The sequence below is a fragment of the Schistocerca gregaria genome, chromosome 6, assembly GCF_023897955.1.
Source record: "Schistocerca gregaria isolate iqSchGreg1 chromosome 6, iqSchGreg1.2, whole genome shotgun sequence".
NCBI classification, from domain to species: domain Eukaryota; kingdom Metazoa; phylum Arthropoda; class Insecta; order Orthoptera; family Acrididae; genus Schistocerca; species Schistocerca gregaria.
In genome coordinates, this window is record NC_064925.1 from 198,889,270 (window position 1) to 198,911,023 (window position 21,754).

Genomic DNA, 21,754 nt, shown 5'->3' on the forward strand with positions numbered 1-21,754 from the left:
AACTTATTTATTATACTCATACCTTCGTTAAGAGCCTACATTGAGGCACCGTTTCAAAAGCTTTCCGGAAATACAGATTCTGCCTGTTGCTTGTCATCGTTAATTCTCAGTACATTATGTTAGGAAAGGGGAAGCTGAGTTTCGCACGAGTGATGCCATCTAAGACCATGCTGATTCCTGTTCATAAGCTGCTTAGCCCCAAGAAAGTTTATTGTATTCGAACTGAGACTGTGTTCAAGGGTTGTGCAGCAAACAGAAGTTAGGGGGTCCGTTCCTTCACCTTTCTTATACGCTGGAGTGACCTGAGATTTTGTACAGTCGCTAGGGTCTTTGTGCTGGGCTACAGGTTTACTATAAATGCAAGCTAGCTAAGGGGCCATTCTGTAGAGTACTCTTTGTTAAATCGAACTGAGATTCCATCCGGATCTGGTGATTTTTTGTTTATTTTTATTTATTTTTTTAACTTAAAATTGTTTCTCTACGCCAGGTATGCTTATTTCTATGTCGTCCACACGGGAGTCTGCGCTATGGTCAAGTGACAGTATGTTTGTACGGTTCTCCTGTGTGACCGACTCCTTGTACGTGAAGTTTAAAAATTCGGCTTTCGTTTTGATGTCTTCATCTGCCACACGATAGCAGTCGACAAGGGAGTGAAAGGAAGCCTTAGACCAGCTTAGCGATTTCACATATGATGAGAATTTTCTCGGGTTCTCTGCCAGATCTTTTGCTAAGGTGTGACGCTGGTAGTTGTATACTTCGCGCATAGATCTTCGGACATGTGGATGCACACGCATTGCCCAAACTCCTATTGGACTCGGTAACATTCTCTGGCGCTAGTAATGAGTGTAATGGGCAGGGACACTACGTACGTAGTGTGTGGACGTTAAGTTGGGAGTGGGGTCTCACGGGGAGCACTATCCTTTGTTCCCTCGGTGGATCATATGGATAGAACGTCTGCCATGTAAACAGGAGATACCTGGTTCGACACCCGGTCGGAGCACACATTTTCAACTGTCCCCATTTATGTATATCAACGCCTGTCGATAGCTTAAGGTCTTGATTTAATTATCATTTAATTTAATCACAGTTCCTTTTTACTGTAATCATTTTAGTTAAGTATTGGTAAATCTTTATAGTTGGGTCGTTGGTTGACCCGCTCTGAGATTTTCTATGCTAAATTCTGCTAAAATAAGAATACACTTTTCGACTGTAGTTGTTACAGGAAGCCTGGTGAGCCAAGTTTGAGATCTGAGATTCGGTTACTTAGCTATTTGAAATAGTGGAGATTACATTAGTAAGAGCTGCCCAATTAGTTACTTACGGCTAGAGTCTTACTGCTAAACATGTTAGAAGTCAGTGAGTTTGAACTGTCTTCCACTTACAAATAGTGTGTAATGACTGTTCCTACTGCAAAATTAGTACTAGTAACTGTTTGTCGATTAACTTTGGGGGCACTTAAGCCTTACTGTTTTTCTCATTTATGTAATCAGGGTGCTACTAAGCTGTTAAGTGCTTTGTTGCTTATCACCATATTTAATGGGCAGATGCTTTTTATTTATTTGTAATTGGCTTATAAATGGTAGTATAATTAAATATGTGCTACCCTTTGTAAAGCAGTGCATTGTTACTATTTTCCCAAGATTAGTTCTTAGTCTGTTGTAGTTCACGTTGTACAGGACTTGTCCCATCCATCAGCACACCAGTAGGTGCTGAGTTCTCACCGACCTGCCTGTCCGTCGGAATACCCCGCCAGGCGCAGGAGTGACTTGTATGTATAGCGTCTCCTGGTTCTAAACGTATATCACCAACGAACGTGTCGCATTGCTTGTGTTGCTTTTGTTACAAAATTGGCTGCAGCCATGTAAGATAAATAAATGCCAATTGAAAAATTGGGTAAATGTTAAGGTATTGATTATCAATATACATCATGACTGACTTCAGTACCAGTTAATGTATGACAAATTGCTTAATTTCTTAATTTTTTAAAAGGCCTTTTGCCGGTGTTAAGTGCTAATCCCATTTCCACGTTAATATTCGGCAAGTTGTTTAATTTCTGACTTTTTCTTAAAAGCTATTTTACTGGCTCATGAGGCAGTTCTCTTTTATTTAAATAAAAAGTGTTATGGCCGTTTTAAACTGTGAATGCTGCTTTCTAGCCAAGCCCTACTACTCAACAACGAATTAAGCTGATTTAGAGTACCTATGCCCAGTTCAATGGTGATTCTCAAAGACAGTATATTGGGCCTTTGATTGCTCCACAGATTCATGCAGATACGTTAGCTGTAGGTTTACCTGAATTGACATCGAGAAAATTACAGACTGAGTTCTTTGATGCAACACGGATGAGGATAACAACAGGGCATGACTTCATTTAAGGCGTTACCTCGCATTCATCTCACTTTACGTAGAAAATAGCGGAGAACGAAAGCCAAGGAAGGAAAGTGGACATTTTAAAGCCGCTCTTCCCGAAAATGTCCCTAGATCTTGAGTTTGCCTATTTGCAAGGTTTTCATGGATTTTCAGTAGTTGAATGACATATTGTCGAGAATTAAATTTAAAAGAAGGCAGCTTCCTGTATGCCTGAATATTATAACGGAACGTCAGCTTTGTTGTTGTTGTCTTCAGTCCTGAGACTGATTTGATGCAGCTCTCCATGCTACTCTATACTGTGCAAGATTCTTCATCTCCCAGTACCTACTGAAACCTACATCCTTCTGAATCTGCTTAGTGTATTCATCTCTTGGTCTCCTTCTACGATTTTTAAACTCCACGCTGCCCTCCAATGCTAAATTTGTGATCCCTTGGTGCCTCAGGACATGTCCTACCAACCGATCCCTTCTTCTAGTCAAATTGTGCCACAAACTTCTCTTCTCCCCAATCCTATTCAATACCTCCTCATTAGTTACGTGATCTATCCACCTTATCTTCAGCATTCTTCTGTAGCACCACATTTCGAAAGCTTCTATTCTCTTCTTGTCCGAACTAGTTATCGTTCATGTTTCACTTCCATACATGACTACACTCAAAACAAATACTTTCATAAACGACTTCCTGATACATAAATCTATATTCGATGTTAACAAACTTCTCTTCTTCAGAAACGCTTTCTTGCCATTGCCAGTCTACATTTTATATCCTCTCTACTTCGACCATCATCAGTTATTTCGCTTCCTAAATAGCAAAACTTCTTTACTACGTTAAGTGTCTCATTTCCTAATCTAATTCCTTCAGCATCACCCGATTTAATTTGACTACATTCCATTATCCTCGTTTTGCTTTTGTTGATGTTCATCTTATATCCTCCTTTCAAGACACTGTCCATTCCGTTCAACTGCTCTTCCAAGTCCTTTGCCGTCTCTGACAGAATTACAATGTCATCGGCGAACCTCAAAGTTTTTACTTCTTCTCCATGAATTTTAATACCTATTCCGAATTTTTTTCTTTTGTTTCCTTTACTGCTTGCTCAATATACAGATTGAATAACATCGGGGAGACGCTACACCCCTGTCTCATTCCTTTCCCAACCACTGCTTCCCTTTCATGCCCATCGACTCTTATGACTGCCATCTGGTTTCTGTACAAATTGTAAATAGCCTTTCTCTCCCTGTATTTTACCCATGCCACCTTCAGAATTTAAAAGAGAGTATTCCAGTCAACATTGTCAAAAGGTTTCTCTAAGTCTACAAATGCTAGAAACGTAGGTTTGCATTTTCTTAATCTTTCTTCCAAGATAAGTCGTAAGGTCAGTGTTGCCTCACGTGTTCCAACATTTCTACGGAATCCAAACTGATCCTCCCCTAGGTCCGCATCTACCAGTTTTTCCATTCGTCTGTAAAGAATTCGCGTTAATATTTTGCAGCTCTGACTTATTAAACGTCAGTTTATCATACCACTTTTAACGAGGCATGGATTCCCTGTAACGGAATTCTGAGATTCCAGTGCAACGTTGTATCCAGAACTATACCTAATTAATGGACGGCGGATTCCACAGCTGTTCCAGGAAAACTCATATCTTTCCCTAGATAATATCGACTCCTTTATTTTCTATGCTAAACTAAGCTAAAACAAACTCGATTCTAATTAGCTTAATTTGTTCTTGATGAGTATGCTAAGAAAGATTAATTGCATAGAACGGAAGGCTTGATACCTACACAGACGGCCTGCCGAAATGTATGTTACCTGTGACAAAAAACTTTAGACTTTCCTAGAAAAGCACAATAGTTTTCCTAAATCAAGTTAATAGCAAATATAATTGATCTTAATAGATACATTTCTAGTATTATGAAGTTAGAAACGTAAAACACAAGACGCAAGATTAGGAAAGCGTCAGAAAATACGTAGTATTATTTCCAAGGAATAGTTGTTCTAAATATGATTTCTGGTAGAGCATTATATAACGTCAGTGTGTATGTCATTATCGCGAAGAACCGTAGCAGATAAAATGATAATCGAGCTGTTAATGTAGGTGCATATAGCTCAAAAAGCCGGAGGGGAGGACTGGTCATAGTAACTCGCTCATTCAGTTTTGGAATTGAACTGCTTGCTCCGTGCAATGAAGTTTTCTGTTCACGAGAAGAGGGACCAGTGCCGTTTTCAGGTAGGGGGAAATTATTACCTCGTACGTCATCTATGGTTAGTATTTGCATTAAAAATATTACACACTCTCTGAAACACTTCTTATGTTCAGAAGTATAGTGATAGCGTGCGCCCATCTAAAACACACCGTTACACGTTGATTTTGTCGAATCAGTTTCAGATAATTTATACATTTACTAGCAAACCCAGCAATACTTCGCCATTGTGAAATATGTACGTGAATCTGATATACATCCTGAATTCCATCCTCTCTCCCTCTCTCTGCCCTTTTCCTCCTCCCCTCTTTTTGTCCAGCTCCTCTTCCCACCCCTCTCTCTTTGTACATTATCCCCTCCCTCATCTCTGTCCACCTCCTCCTGCCACCAACCCCCAATCACGCAACTTTACGTTCATTTACTCCACAAACACCCCCTATCTATCCTCTTACCTCTCTTTATGATTTGAGTCTCGTTTGTTGTTGTTGAAAACGAAACCTTCATTGGGAACTGAAGTCGCTTAAAAATAAATGGGTAAATTGGTTGCGACCATTGCAATATAGGGCATGAGAAAGACCGCTAAATCTACTGGATCTGCGAGGATAGTAGCTCCACTAACAGTATTTTGCATAATTTTAATCTGCGAATAGTGTGACCACAAAGTTTCGAACGATTCTGTTTCCGCAGTAGTATTCTAATCGTAAGCCTACAAGCCATAAATAAAACTCCGCTGTTTTCTGTAAAATTTATGATGAACAATGTTATATATAAATATAAATATTTACACTTACAGTATTTATATTTATATACATATATATTTGGATTTATAAATTTTTATATTGTACATAAATATAAATATTTTCTGTTACAGATTCAGTAAACAATAATTCTATAATCTACTTTCTTAAAAAACAAAAAAAAGGGAGCACAAATAGATATTTCCATTCATAGGAATTACACACATTATTGTTTTTTGCGACTTGGTAACTTGTTTCGTACAGTAAGTTATTGTCATGCATCACTCTAGTGATTACCTCTCACTTGGCTATCTTTACTGTAATATTTTTTCTGCTTCAGCTTTGTCATATTTAGGTATAGTATATTGCTTTTGGTGCTGTTGTTCGTCAGGCATTGTCCTACTGAAGTTTACTTTCTGCTACTCTGTTAATACAGTTTTACAACTGATTTATTTTTCTTGTTGCTGCGCTTTGGCTCATATTAGTTGTAATGTCGCATTTTCTTTGCTAACTTATATTTGTTGCTGCTTGCTTTGCCACTTTGCACTTTTTTCCTCGTTCTTGTTTGTGTTAATGTTCGTGCTGCTGCATTGCCTCGTACCTTAGTTAATGTATCTGAGCTCAGTAGATTGAAATTAGCTTAAAAGGGGAGATACATATACATATGTACATCTACTTGATTGCTCTGCTATTCACAATAAAGTGCTTGGCAGAGGGTTAAATGAACAACCTCCAGGCTGTCTCTCAACCGTTCCACTCTCGAACGGCACACGGGAAAAAACGAGCACATAATTTTTTCTGTGCGAGCCCTGATTTCTCTTATTTTGTCGTGATCATCATTTCTCCATTTATAGGTGGGTGCCAACAGAACGCTTTCGCAATCAGAGGAGAAAACTGGTGATTGAAATTTCATTTGGAGACACAGTCGGAACGGAAAACACCACTCCATTTCACGTATCATGACTGTGACACTATCTCTCCTATTTCGCGCTCATACAAAACGATCTGCCCTTTATAGTACTTTCTCGATGTCATTCGTCAGTCCCACCTGATGCGAATTCCACACCGCACAGCAATACTCCAGAATAGGGAGGGCAAGCGTGGTGTAAGCAGTCTCTTAAGTAGACCTGTTGCACCTTCTAAGTGTTCTGCCATTGAATCGTAGTCTTCGGTTTGCTCTACCCACAATATTATCTATGTGATCGTTCCAGTTTAGGTTATTTGTAATTTTAATCCCATATATAATAAACTAATTATGAAGACTACGGAAACAATGCATTGAAAAGCTATAAGACAAAGGAATGGGCAAAGAGCTTAGTACAATGGCAAATAATTATTTTGAAAGCGGAGATGAACAAAAAAAAGTACAACAGGATTAGGTAGGATTTTCTTAGAAACAACTGATGAGATAAGATAATGAAAATTAAATGATGAGGAAAGATAATGGAATATAAATAAAGCATGCTTAGGTAGGACCTTTTGAGAAAAAAATGTTGAAATAAGACGAAAGGTCTATGGAATGAAGTTTTGGGTTGGACTGCAGTACCAAATGTTACACTGAAAACAAACCCTTTCCTTTTGTGTTATTCCACGACGTGTTTATACGTACCCTAGTATGTCTATGTCCTTCCTGTCGTTATGTGTTTATCTGGTAAAAGCTGTGTTGCAGAATTGTCTAATACTAAGCTGCATTTACTATGATGAGGAGTACCGTTATCCTCAAATACTTTGGAAAAATGTTTAGATATTACTTATTCTGTTATGTTTTCCTTTAATGATCATATATCAAATTAGTGTTTGAATATTCTCAATTCTCAATCATATACTTATGTCACAATTCCTATAATACTCATTTCTATGTTTATTTCTATTCTTTTGTAACGCCTGGATGACTACTAATGTTATCATTATGTTTTTTAATGTATTTTGTACCTTTGTAATTCTATTCTCATGTCGTAAAATTTGACACAAGTTCTACAAATTTAGTATATAGTAGAGTTTCATTTCACTGCACACGTTTCTGTTGGTCATAGTATATGCACAATATGTGAGAAGTTAGAAAAAGGACTGTTAGAGTTCGCATGTGTGTTGATAATTGAGCAAGGGACTGGTTAACAGCATTGGTGGTTCTACGGACTTCAATTTTTTTTTTTTTTTTTTTTTTTGTAAGTGCACAAGTGATGGTTGGTGGACTTACTATATTATCCGCAAGATTCTTCGATGGTGATTGTGCCCCCCAAAGTCCCAACGGATGGCTGAAGGCCATCTCTACAAGAAATACTGTGGGTGTGCTCTGTGATGACCTACCTACCAATGTTCTTCAAAACTTCGACTGACTCTGCTGTGGGTTTGCCGTGTTGTGGCCCCTTACCTGTCTGCATCTACATCTACATTTACATCTACATCCATACTCCTCAATCCACCAGACGGTGTGTGGCGGAAGGTACCTTGAATACCTCTATCGGTTCTCCCTTCTAATCCAGTCTCGTATTGTTCGTGGAATGAATGATTGTCGGTGTGCTTCTGTGTGGGCTCTAATCTCTCTTATTTTATTCCTATGGTCTCTTCGCGAGATATACGTAGGAGGGAGAAATATACTGCTTGGCTCGACGGTGAAGGTATGTTCTCGAAACTTTAACAAAAGCCCGTACCGAGCTACTGAGCGTCTCTCCTGCACAGTCTTTCACTGGAGTTTATCTATCATCTCCGTAACGCTTTCGCGATTACTAAATGATCCTCGTAATGCGTACTCCCAGATAATTTATGGAATTAACTGCTTCCAGTTGCTGACCTACTGTTTTGTAGCTAAATGATAAGCGATCAATTTTTTATGTATTCGCAGCACATTATACTTGTCTACATTGAGATTCAATTGCCATTTCCTGCACCATGCGTCAATTCGCTGCAGATCCTCCTGCATTTCAGTACAATTTTCCAATGTGACAACGTCTCGATACACCACACGATCATCTGCAAAAAGCCTCAGTGAACTTCCGATGTCATGCACAAGGTCATTTATGTATATTGTGAATAGCAACGGTCCTATGACACTCCCCTGCGGCACACCTGAAATCACTCTTACTTCGGAAGACTTCTCTCCATTGAGAATGACATGGTGCTTTCTGTTATTCAGGAACTCTTCAATCCAATCACACAATTGGTCTGGTAGTCCATATGCTCTTACTTTATTCATTAAACGACTGTGGGGAACTGTATCGATCGCCTTGCGGAAGTCAAGGAACACGGCATCTACCTGGGAACCAGTGTCTATGGCCTCTGAGTCTCGTGGACGAATAGCGCGAGCTGGGTTTCACATCACCGTCTTTTTCGAAACCCATGCTGATTCCGACAGAGTAGATTTCTCGTCTCCAGAAAAGTAATTATACTCGAAAATAATACGTGTTCCAAAATTCTACAAGTGATAGACGTTAGAGATATAGGTCTATAGTCCTGCACATCTGTTCGACGTCCTTTCTTGAAAACGAGGATGATCTGCGCCCTTTTCCAATCATTTGGAACGCTACGCTCTTCTAGAGACATGCGGTACACCGCTGCAAGAAGGGGGGCAAGTTCCTTCGCGTACTCTGTGTAAAATCGAGCTGGTATCCCATCAGGTCCAGCGGCCTTTCCTCTTTTGAGCGATTTTAATTGTTTCTCTATTCGTCTGTCGTCTATTATGATATCTACCATTTTGTTATCTGTGCGACAATCTAGAGAAGGAACTGCAGTGCATGTCAAGAGTCAGCACTGTGTTTCTGTTGGAAGGACAACACTATTTCTTGAAGACTGCATGGAAATCCACCACTTCCGTGTGCATTATCCTTTACTGCTCAGACTTTGTGCATAAAAGCGCAATTACTACTGTGATGAATTATCAGGACAGTCTTTATGGACTGTGAGGACAGTTTTTGCTTTTGACCAACAGTGTCTCAATAAGTGTGTGCATCTGATGTATTTGTTATCGTTAACATAAAAAAATTAGCTAATAAGTATTGGCCACTGCCTAAAACAATTTGTTAAGTTTTTGTGGGGAGCATGGGGGCTATGTAAGTAGGCTGTTTAGGTTTTCATTTTGGTAACGCCACGTAGCGTTCTGTATGAAAATCGCTGAGTTTGCTGTGTGCAGTCTGTGGCTGGTTGGACTCATTGTTGGAATATTCGCTAGTGTAGCGCTGGGCAGTTAGATATGTGAACAGTGTGCAACTTTGGACTGTTGGAAGTGAGCCGCCAGCAGTGATGGATGTGGGTAGAGAGATGTCAGAGTTTTGAGAGGTCACTATAAGCGGATGATCTGGACATGGGTCCGTCACTTTTGAACACTATTAAGGTAAATACATTGTTTGAGCTCTATATCAAAATCTTTCATTTGCTAACTATGCCTATTAGTAATTAGTGCCTTCAGTAGTTAGAATCTTTTATTTAGCTGACAGTATTGGTGCTCGCTGTAGTTCGAGTAACGAAGATTTTTGTGAGGTAAGCGATTAATGAAAGGTATAGTGTATTGTTAGTCAGGGCAATTCTTTTATAGGGATTATTGAAAGTCAGATTACGTTGGGCTAAAAATATTGTGTGTCGGTTTAGTGATGATCAGAATAAGTAAAGAGAGAACTGTCTGAGTACGTTCAGGTCTGCTCAGCTGTTTGAAAATCAAATAACGTAAGGGTTTTTCCAGCACTGTCACAGAAAACGGACACGTTGAAAGTAAAAGAGGGGACTATTGAAACAGTTACACTAAAGTGATAAATCATGGGATAGCAACGTACTCATATGCAGATGCCGACAGTATCGCCTACACGATGTGTAAAATGGCGGTGCTGTCATTTGTACTCAAGTGATTCGTGTAAAAAGGTTTCCGACCTGATTATAACTGCACGACGGGAATTAATAGACGTTTGAATGGCATTTGGAGCTGAATGCATGCGCCTGTGTTTCGGAAATCTTTAGTGAATTCGTTATTCCGACATCAACTATGAAAGAGTGTGAACAGAATACCATATTTCAGGCATTGCCTATAACTATGGGCAGCTCGATGGTAGACGGCGTTCATTTAACGGACGAGACAGGCACCGTTTGTTTGGTTTGTCAGTGATAACAGACAAGCAACACTGCGTGAAATAACCGCAGAAATGAATAAGGGACGTACGACAAACGTATCCGTTACGACGGTGCGGCGAAATATGTCGTTGATAGGCTGTATCAGAAGGCCACCTACACGAATAGCTTTTCTAACAGCACTACGTCGCCTGCAACGCTCATAACCATTAAAAGTTTGACCCTGGACGACTTGCCTGGTCATATGAGTTCCGATTTCAGTAGGTAAGAGCTGATGGTATGGTTCGAGTAAGGCGCAGACCCCACAATGCCATGAACTCAAATTATGAATAAGGCGTGCGATCACTATGGTCGCAGGTTCGAATCCTGCCTGCATGGATGTATGTGATGTCCTTAGGTTAGTTAGGTTTAAGTAGTTCTAACTTCTAGGTAACTGACGACCTCAGAAGTTAAGTCCCATAGTGCTCAGAGCCATTTGAAACATTTATGAATAACGCAATATGCAAGCCGGTGGTGGCTCCAGAATGGCGTGGGCTATGTTTACAATAAATGGAATGGTTCACCTGGTCCAAATGAATCTATTATTGACGGGGAATGATTATGTTCGGCTATGTGGAGAAAATTTGCAACCATCCATGGACTTCGTTTTCAAACAACGCTGGAATTATTATGGATGACATTGCGCCATGTAAGAACAACTTGGACAATTCGGGTGAATAATTTGGCCACCCTCAATGCCTAACATGAATCCCATTGAAAATTTATAGTACATAGATATTCCAGAAACTTCCTGGCAGATTAAAACTGTGTGCCGGACCGAGACTCGAACTCGGGGCCTTTGTCTTTCGCTGGTAAGTTTCATATCAGCACACACGCCGCTGCAGAGTGAAAATCTCATTCTGGAAACATTTACCCGTCTGTGGCTGAGCCATGTCTCCGCAATATCCTTTCTTTCAGTAGTGCTAGTTCTGCAGGGTTTGCAGGAGAGCTTCTGTAAAGTTTGGAAGGTAGCAAACGAGGTACTGGCAGAAGTAAAGCCGTGAGGATGGGGCGTGAGTCATGCTTGGGTATCTCAGTGGTAGAGCACTTGCCCACGAAAGGCAAGGGTCCCTAGTTCGAGTTTCGGTCCGGAACACAGTTTTAAACGGCCAGGAAGTTTCATATCAGCGCACACTCCGCTGCAGAGTGAAAATCTCATTGTGGATTCCAGAGATCTGTTTGTGCACAAAATCTTTCACCGGAAACATTACCGTGATTATGAGCGGCTACAGACGCAGCTTGTCTCAATATTTCCTCAGGGAACTTCCGACATGTTGAGCTGATGCTACATCGAGCTGCTGCACTGTGCTGGGCAAAAGGGTGTCTGACATGGCATTAGGACGCAGCCTATGACTTCTGTCACCTTGGCAAATATCGAGGAATAGAATACTTGGTATATAATTGTTAACTGCATAATATGAATTAGAGAATCTTTCGTGTTAAGCAGAAGATAATGTACATGACCAGAGATCAACTTACGAACTTCGCATTGCTATTGTGAAAACTTGTAGGCGGAATAATTTGTAAACAACCATACTGTACTTATAATTAGGCCATTACTGAACTAACACGAATAGTAGTTGGTTTCTCTGGAACGAGTTTTGATTCGTGAATTGTGGTACTTTGAATGAGAAGCATGCTTTAAAGCGTGATACACTGATAAGCCAAACCATTGTGACCACTGCCCACCGCGAGGTTGGATGCCACCTGATGGAGCTGCAGGTAGTGACGCTCTAACAAGTATGTAAGTGGACCAATCACGGACGGGGATCATGTCCAACTTGCCTCCATTAGCAGAGGTCGCCGCCTACCTTACATGAGAAGTGAGCTCCTACTGGAAGTGAGAGTGACTTATGGCCAGCTGCTACGTCCTGCTAGTAATCACCTGCTGAGAAGCTCTCCGCATCTCCTGCATCTCTTCTCTCTTGATGCCTTACCACACGGCAGTGGCGTTTTCCAGCTAGATAACTGTTCATGGCACAAACCAGTACCGAGCTCTAGTGGTGAAATAACGCTAGCGCCGTGACTGCCAGGTACGCCTGATCTGAATTTGATGGAACGCATCTTGGAAGCCATTGGACGTCACCTTTTCACCCACAAACCACCGGTCAGGAATTTACGAAAATACCATGAGCTGCGCCTATTATCCTTTCCATAACGACTGAAAACTGATTAAGGTATTCTGGTAAAAATGCATTACGAACGTCGGTTTTTTTATACCTCTCCGAAATCGTGCATATCTGTACATTTATTTAGTGTATGAATATTATATCCCAGTTGAAATGGGGACGACATACGTGGTAATATTTAAGAGAAACCGTGCTTTTTCTAGCCTTTATCGGCGATGCTAAATTTAAAGTCGCATAAAAATCAGATCGTAATTAAGAGAAAAATTTCCTTTTCACAGTTTAAAGATAAAGCCATGTTTTATTACAGCCGTATTTTCGTTATTTTCTGATTACTCGGCGTCACTATAATATCAAACGCAAGACTATTTGAGCTTACTGTTGTAGCTGTTGTAGCTGTAGAAGGTACTGCCGTTAAGTTTCAACAATTGTTAGTTACCTCATATGTCTTTAGTAAAGGGTACTCCTCATGTTTGTTAGTTAAGAGTTTGTAAAGTGATTGTTTTAGTAGCTGCAATATATGCGAGGCGCACCAGCGCACCGTCATTGTTGCAATGCGTCAGCGAAGAACGGCAACTTTGTAGTCATATTACAGTACGGCATAGCCGCGTTCAGCTTTTATTACGAGTGGAGGGGAAATAATATGGGACAATCCAAATGAATGCTTGGTATGCAAGCAGCTCACAATAAATAAACATTTGTTTAGCACATCTCAACAGTACATGGATAAGTCGATTAGCTCGAATAAATTTTGCAGTAAAGAATGGTGTCAGAAATAAAACCTACCTAAATCGCTTTCGATGTTGGCTGAGTTCTGACTGCTGCTTTCGCAGCCGTTTACTGGGATCAACAACGGCTCTACTGCTATATCAATACACTGGGTTCGTTGTGCATAATTGTTTCCAGGTTTGTGCATAAGACATACTGATTTCTTCCAGACACTTGGGGAACACTTTCCGTAACGGAGTGACGCAATTGAAAAGTATCATTTATTTTAAAATTCTATTTCCTCTCTGCTACCCTGTTCTTGATCAACACCCAAATACGTTCAATGGCCTCCAGTTCGCAGTGCGTTACAGGAAACTACAGAAAATTGAATCCTTGCCCACTGATCACAATATACGAGGGTTGGAACTTAAATAGTGGCAACTATGTATTCACAACTGATAAAAATGAGTTATATGTTTTCACCTGTTACTGTCCTTCAAAGCAGTCATCAGTGTTGTGTGCAACCCATCTCCAGCGATGCTGACGGCGTAGTATACATTTAGCAGAGCCTGTTCTGTTGTGGTGCGAAAGGAGTTGTCCCACTGCCTGTCGAATCTCTGGAACAGTTCTGAAGCTGGCAACGTGTTCCACACTTCACTGGTGACTACTTTGAAGGACAGTAACAGATGCAAACTCTTTTGTATCGGTCATGAATAAATAGTTGCCACTATTTAAGTTCCAATCCTCGTACTTTCCAAAAGGTATTCCTTCAGCCTGAAATGCGGTCTTGCGTTTTCCAGTAGGCCAGTTGTAATAAATTTGTCATATGATCTGACATTAAATAGAAGCTCTACGTTGTTTTCCATCCATTCAATAATAGTAGCCTTTCTCCATTTCGTAAATGGATTTCAGGATACTGGATTTTTCATCGTGTGATATGCAGCCTGATCGAAAACAATCGCAGATCTGTTCGCCAATATTTCAAGAACACTCTTAAACCACTCTTCGTAGTATGTGCTATTAATTTTGGATTGATAATCTTCACCTGTCTTTAGCGCATTAAAACTTAAGCCAGCACTTTGCACGGACCTGTCATAGTTCCCAATGTGGCACATTCTAATCCTTTTTCTAGAATCGTGCACTGTTTCAATTCCTCTTTTCGAGCCACTCCACTCTTGAACACTTCCCCTGTGATAATTGTACACATCTTCTGACACAGAAGACTTTTTGGTAGCGGCCAACCAAACTTTCTGGAACGATCTGCACAATGCCAACTTTTGTCAGTGTAATAAATAGTTCATCCAGTGTTGCGGAAGCGTCTTACTCGTCTCTTTCTCCAGCTACTAGGTTTTTTTTCCAGTAGCACAGGTTTTTTGTTGGTATTTTTGTATCTGAAGGCTAAATGTCGAAGAGCATGCAGAACAGCTGCTTCACTCATATCAGGAAGGTCTTCCACTTCAATCTTCACCTTTTCCGCACGCCTGCCATTGTTGCAAACTGCTTTTCCACACGGAAGTCGGGGACTTTCCTTCCTATGACTCCCTGTATAAACTCGTCCAATACTAACTTCCAGCCAGAACTATTTTTTCGTGATGCAATACGTGACGTTTTTCTATATTATGACGGAATTCGCTTCACTGTACTTTCACTAATAGCGAGACATTCAGTAGTTATCTTCACTGGCTGTGATACAGAACTGCTGACATCGATTTCTCAACTCTGTAAATGATGCATGCTTTCAAATGGTTCAAATGGCTCGAAGCACTATTGGACTAAACATCTGAGGTCATCAGTCCGCTAAACTTAGAACTACGTAAACCCAACTAACCTAAGGACATCACACCCTGCCATGCCAGAGGCAGGATTCCAACCTGCGACCATAGTAGCAGCGCGAATCCGGACTGAAGCGCAAACCGCTCGGCCACAGCAGCTGGCTGCATGGTTTCACACAAGTACAAGACAATTAATTATGTTGCGATCACAGCTTCATACAGCTACAAAGCCACGAATGGTAGCACGATTGTTTTGTATCTGTCGGGAAGCCGAGATGTAAACACTACAACAATGAACATTGGGGTGGAAATACTGTTCAGAGGTCCGGGAACATAGCGCACGCGAACACTCGGCACACAGAAATGCAAATTAAAATAAATTAAAGATGTAATATAGCGTTTTTTGTAGATTTGCGCTCTTTAATAGATAACAGCTATGAAAGGCCACAACAGGGCTGGTATTGTCACTCTTCGTCTTGTTAACATGGGTCACCACTAGCCTAAATGCAGCAATCTACGCCCACGATTATTAGAACGAAATGACTAATTGGAAAGCAACGACAGTTCCCCTGAAAGATGAGTACGGCTCTACCTTTAGAAAACGAGCCAAGGACTTTTTTCTCCTAATTGTGGTCTGACTTCGAAGACTACTCAAATTTGACACTAGCTGAAAAGTGGTCGACAAAGCACTCTTTTTCATAAATTTTATTGCGTATGCCGCCCCCATGACATGCGAAATTTAATATTCATACACCGATTCCGGAAAGGTACAACCTCTCGATATAACACATGGGATGTGACCATAACATGAGCTCAAAGTCAGGGGGTCAATCATTATGAAATCGACAATAATCACCTGGCGCCACATACCTCCAGAACTATACCAATGACTTGTCGAGTCCATACCACAGAGAATCTCTGTCGATTGTGTTGACCGAGAAGCAGGTGGTTGTAATGTTCAGCGTACTTCTCTCTTGTAGACTTTAGTTCTGGATTTGGCGTATGACTTCAGCTATCTCTGTTTTCTGATTTGAAAGAACAGTTTCAATGCACACTATCGCCTAGCCATTCGCGGTAGCGCCGTAGGGTATCTTTGTCTCTCTCTGACGGCCATCGGCGCCAATATTAACCCTGGTCATACTAGCGTGGGGGAGGATACTTTCTGCCAACTTTTTGAAAAAATTGTAATCTGGTCAGTTTTCTCATACTTAATTATTTTGAAAAAATGGTTATTTTTATTAGAGTTCTTCTACCAGATGCCAAGTGCGTTTTAAATTTTACAGTTAAAAGCAGCCCAAAAATTTAAGTTTCAACAGTATATGTCCCGTTCCCCATTCAAGCCTGTATACTGTATTTCCAGGTTCAGGGCCTTAGTTACACAACAGTATGTCTATAAAGAGTATGTTAAGAGTGAAAGTCAGCAAGGATCACAAAAGTGCGGATCGGCAGCGCGGTTAGAGGGGGCATGTCACGGATTGCGTGGCTCCTCCCGCCAGAGGTTTCAGTCCTCCCTCGGGCATGGGTGTGCGTGTGTGTTGTTCTTAGCATAAGATAGTTTAAATAGTGTGTAAGTCTAGGGACAATTGACCTCAGCAGTTTGGCCCCTTAGGGATTCACACACAATTGAACATTTGAACACAAGTCGAGAAAATTTGCAAGTGAAAAAGATCCATCTCCCTAATTTTGAATGCAAAATCAGAAAATACTAAATCATAGTTCTCTCCATATCGTCAGTTTGCATAGACGTATGATAACTGGGAAACAAGAAAAGGTAAATAAAAAGCAGGTGTCTATAAAGCCCTGTCCCTCCGCCACTCATTAACGTTCATTTCATCACAAGTAACTGGTCCTCACAACTTTCTCGAAAGTCTGACCGTGGGCCGTGAAAGAATAATTAACAAATCAGTATTGACAGCAGGATGTAGTTCGAATGAAGTGCCGTAATGTGACATTAATAAAGCGAAAAAAGGGGTAGTTTGATTTTGGCCTAAAAATACGAGGTAAGGGGCGAAGAAAGTGTTTGCGTTTGAGAGCGTTGCTGCAGCGTATATGCAACGTAGTACGATTTCGATACGGATGTGTAAACTCCGACATTCGGGGGCGAGATTACTCTGGCTTTCGACGTGCGTGCAGTAAATGGGGAATCATGACATTTGTCGACGTTATTATCAACTGCTTCCCAAAAGGTCCAATGGTTTGTTATTGTTTCCATAGCTGACGAAAGACAAACTCTGGAAGACATACATGGGAGAGAAAAGAATATGCAAGTAGGCTGATTAGGTTTCTGTGTTGGTAACGCCACGTAGCGCTCTGTATGAATATCACTGAGTGTGCTGTTAATTTACTGTGGCTTGTTGGACTCATTGTTGGAATATTCGCTTGTGTAGTGTTGGGCAGTTGGATGTGAACAGCGCATAGCGTTGGGCAATTGGAGGTGAGCCGCCAACAGTGGTGGATGTGGAGAGAGAGATGCCAAAGTCTTGAGAGGTTGCTATAAGCATACGATCTAACGTGTGTCCTCCAGAAAAAGGAAATTTGTAAAGATGGATGGCATGAATTGATATATATATATATATATATATATATATATATATATGTGTGTGTGTGTGTGTGTGTGTGTGTGTTGTCGTCTTCAGTCCTGAGACTGGTTTGACGTAGCTCTCCATGCTACTCTATACTGTGCAAGATTCTTCATCTTTCAGTACCTACTGCAGCCTACATCCTTCTGAATCTGCTTAGTGTAGTCATCTCTTGGTCTCCCTCTACGATTTTTACCCTCCACGCTGCCCTCCAATACGAAATTGGTGATATCTTGATGCCTCATAACATGTCCTACCAACCGATTCCTTCTTCTGATCAAGTTGTGCCACAAACTTCTCTTATCCCCAATCCTATTCAATACTTCCTCATTAGTTATATGATCTACCCATCTAATCTTCAGCATTCTTCTGTAGCACCACAATTCGAAAGCTTCTATTCTCTTCTTGTCCAAACTATTTATCGTCCATGATTCACTTCCATACATGGCTACACTCCATACAAATACTTTCAGAAATGACTTCCTGACACTTAAATCTATACTCGATGTTAATAAATTTCTCTTCTTCACAAACACTTTCCTTGCCATTGCCAGTCTACCTTTTATATCCTCTCTACTTCGGCCATCATCAGTTATTTTGCTCCCCAAATAGCAAAAATCCCTTACTACTTTAAGTGTCTCATTTCCTAATCTAATTCCCTCAGAATCACCCGACTTAATTCGACTACATTCCATTATCCTAGTTTTGCTTTTGTCCTCGTTTTGCTTTTGTTGATGTTCATCTTATACCCTCCTTTCAAGACACTATCCATTCCGTTCAACTGCTCTTCCAAGTCCTTTGCTGTCTCTGACAGAATTACGATGTCATCGGCGAACCTCAATGTTTTTATTTCTTCTCCATGGATTTTAATACCTACTCCGAATTTTCCTTTTGTTTCCTTCACTGCTTGCTCAATATACAGATTGAATAACATCGGGTAGACTACAACCCTGTCTCACTCCCTTCCGAAGAACTGCTTCCCTTTCATATCCCTCGACTCATATAACTGCCATCTGGTTTCTGAACAAACTGTAAATAGCCTTTCGCTCCCTGTATTTTACCCCTGCCACCTTTAGAATTTGAAAGAGAGTATTCCAGTCAACATTGTCAAAAGCTTTCTCTAAGTATACAAATGCTAGAAACGTAGGTTTGCCCTTCCTCAATCTAGCTTCTAAGATAAGTCGTGGGGTCAGTATTGCTTCACGTATTCCAACATTTCTACGGAATCCAAACTGATCTTCCCCGAGGTCGACTTCTACTAGTTTTTCCATTCGTCTGTAAAGAATTCGTGTTAGTATTTTGCAACTGTGACTTATTAAACTGATTGTACGGTAATTTTCACATCTGTCAACACATGCTTTCTTTGGGATTGGAATTACACTCCTGGAAATTGAAATAAGAACACCGTGAATTCATTGTCCCAGGAAGGGGATACTTTATTGACACATTCCTGAGGTCAGATACATCACATGATCACACTGACAGAACAACAGGCACATAGACACAGGCAACAGAGCATGCACAATGTCGGCACCAGTACAGTGTATATCCACCTTTCGCAGCAATGCAGGCTGCTATTCTCCCATGGAGACGTTCGTAGAGATACTGGATGTAGTCCTGTGGAACGGCTTGCCATGCCATTTCCACCTGGCACCTCAGTTGGACCAGCGTTCGTGCTGGACGTGCAGACCGCGTGAGACGACGCTTCATCCAGTCCCAAACATGCTCAATGGGGGACAGATCCGGAGATCTTGCTGGCCAGGGTAGTTGACTTACACCTTCTAGAGCACGTTGGGTGGCACGGGATACATGCGGACGTGCATTGTCCTGTTGGAACAGCAAGTTCCCTTGCCGGTCTAGGAATGGTAGAACGATGGGTTCGATGACGGTTTGGATGTACCGTGCACTATTCAGTGTCCCCTCGACGATCACCAGAGGTGTACGGCCAGTGTAGGAGATCGCTCCCCACACCATGATGCCGGGTGTTGGCCCTGTGTGCCTAGGGCGTATGCAGTCCTGATTGTGGCGCTCACCTGCACGGCGCCAAACACGCATACGACCATCATTGGCACCAAGGCAGAAGCGACTCTCATCGCTGAAGACGACACGTCTCCATTCGTCCCTCCATTCACGCCTGTCGTGACACCACTGGAGGCGGGCTGCACGATGTTGGGGCGTGAGCGGAAGACATCCTAACGGTGTGCGGGATCGTAGCCTAGCTTCATGGAGACGGTTGCGAATGGTCCTCGCCGATACCCCAGGAGCAACAGTGTCCATAATTTGCTGGGAAGTGGCGGTGCGGTCCCCTACGGCACTGTGTAGGATCCTACGGTCTTGGCGTGCATCCGTGCGTCGCTGCGGTCTGGTCCCAGGTCGACGGGCACGTGCACCTTCCACCGACCACTGGGGACAACATCGATGTACTGTGGAGACCTCACGCCCCACGTGTTGAGCAATTCGGCGGTACGTCCACCCGGCCTCCCGCATGCCCACTATACGCCCTCGCTCATAAGTCCGTCAACTGCACATACGGTTCACGTCCACGCTGTCGCGGCATGCTACCAGTGTTAAAGACTGCGATGGAGCTCCGTATGCCACGGCAAACTGGCTGACACTGACGGCGGCGGTGCACAAATGCTGCGCAGCTAGCGCCATTCGACGGCCAACACCGCGGTTCCTGGTGTGTCCGCTGTGCCATGCGTGTGATCATTGCTTGTACAGCCCTCTTGCAGTGTCCGGAGCAAGTATGGTGGGTCTGACACACCGGTGTCAATGTGTTCTTTTTTCCATTTCCAGGAGTGTATTATATTATTCTTGAAGTCTGAGGGTATTTCGTCTTTCTCATACATCCTGCTCACCAGATGGTAGAGTTCTGTCAGGACTGGCTCTCCCAAGGCCGTCAGCAGTTCCAATGGAATGTTGTCTACTCCAGGGCCTTGTTTCGACTCAGGTCTTTCAGTGCTCTGTCAAACATCCTCACGCAGTATCGTATCTCCCATTTCATCTTCATCTACATCCTTTTCCATTTCCATAATATTGTCCTCAAGTACATCGCCCTTGTATAGACCCTCTACATACTCCCTCCACGTTTCCACTTTCCCTTCTTTGCTTAGAACTGGGTTTCCGTCTGAGCTCTTAATATTCATACAAGTGGTTCTCTTTTCTCCAATGGTCTCTTTAATTTTCCTGTAGGCAGTATCTATCTTACCCCTAGTGAGATAAGCCTCTATATCCTACATTTGTCCTCTAGCCATCCCTGCTTAGCCATTTTGCACTTCTTGTCGATCTCATTTTTGAGACGTTTGTATTCCTTTTTGCCTGCTTCATTTACTGCATTTTTATATTTTCTCCTTTCATCAATTAAATTCAATATTTCTTCTGTTATCCAAGGATTTCTACTAGCCCTTGTCTTTTTACCTACTTGTTTCTCTGCTAACTTCACTACTTCATCTCTCAAAGCTACCCATTCTTCTTCTACTGTATTTCTTCCCTCCATTCCTGACAATTGTTCGATTATGATCTCCCTGAAACTCTGTACTTCTGGTTCTTTTAGTTTATCCAGGTCCCATCTCCTTAAATTCCCACCTTTTTGCAGTTTCTTCAGTTTTAGTCTACAGGTCATAACCAATAGATTGTGGCCAGAGTCCACATCTGCCACTGGAAATGTCTTACAACTTAAAACCTGGTTCCTAAATCTCTGTCTTACCATTATATAATCTATCTGAAACCTGTCAGTATCTCCAGGCTTCTTGCATGTATACAGCCTTCTTTTATGATTCTTGAACCAAGTGTTAGCTATGATTAAGTTGTGCTCTGTGCAAAATTCTACCAGGTGGCTTCCTCTTCCGTTTATTTGCCCCAGTCCATATTCACCTACTATGTTTCCTTCTCTCCCTTTCCCTACTACCGAATTCCAGTCACCCATGACTATTAAATTTCGTCACTCTTCACTATCTGAGTAATTTCTTTTATTTGGTCATACATTTCTTCAGTCTCTTCGTCATCTGCAGAGCTAGTTGGCACATAAACTTGTACTACTGTAGTAGGTGTGGGCTTAGTATCTATCTTGGGCACAATAATGCGTTCACTATGCTGTTTGTAGTAGCTTAATCGCATTCCTATTTTCCTATTCATTATTAAACCTACTCCTGCATTGCCCCTATTTGATTT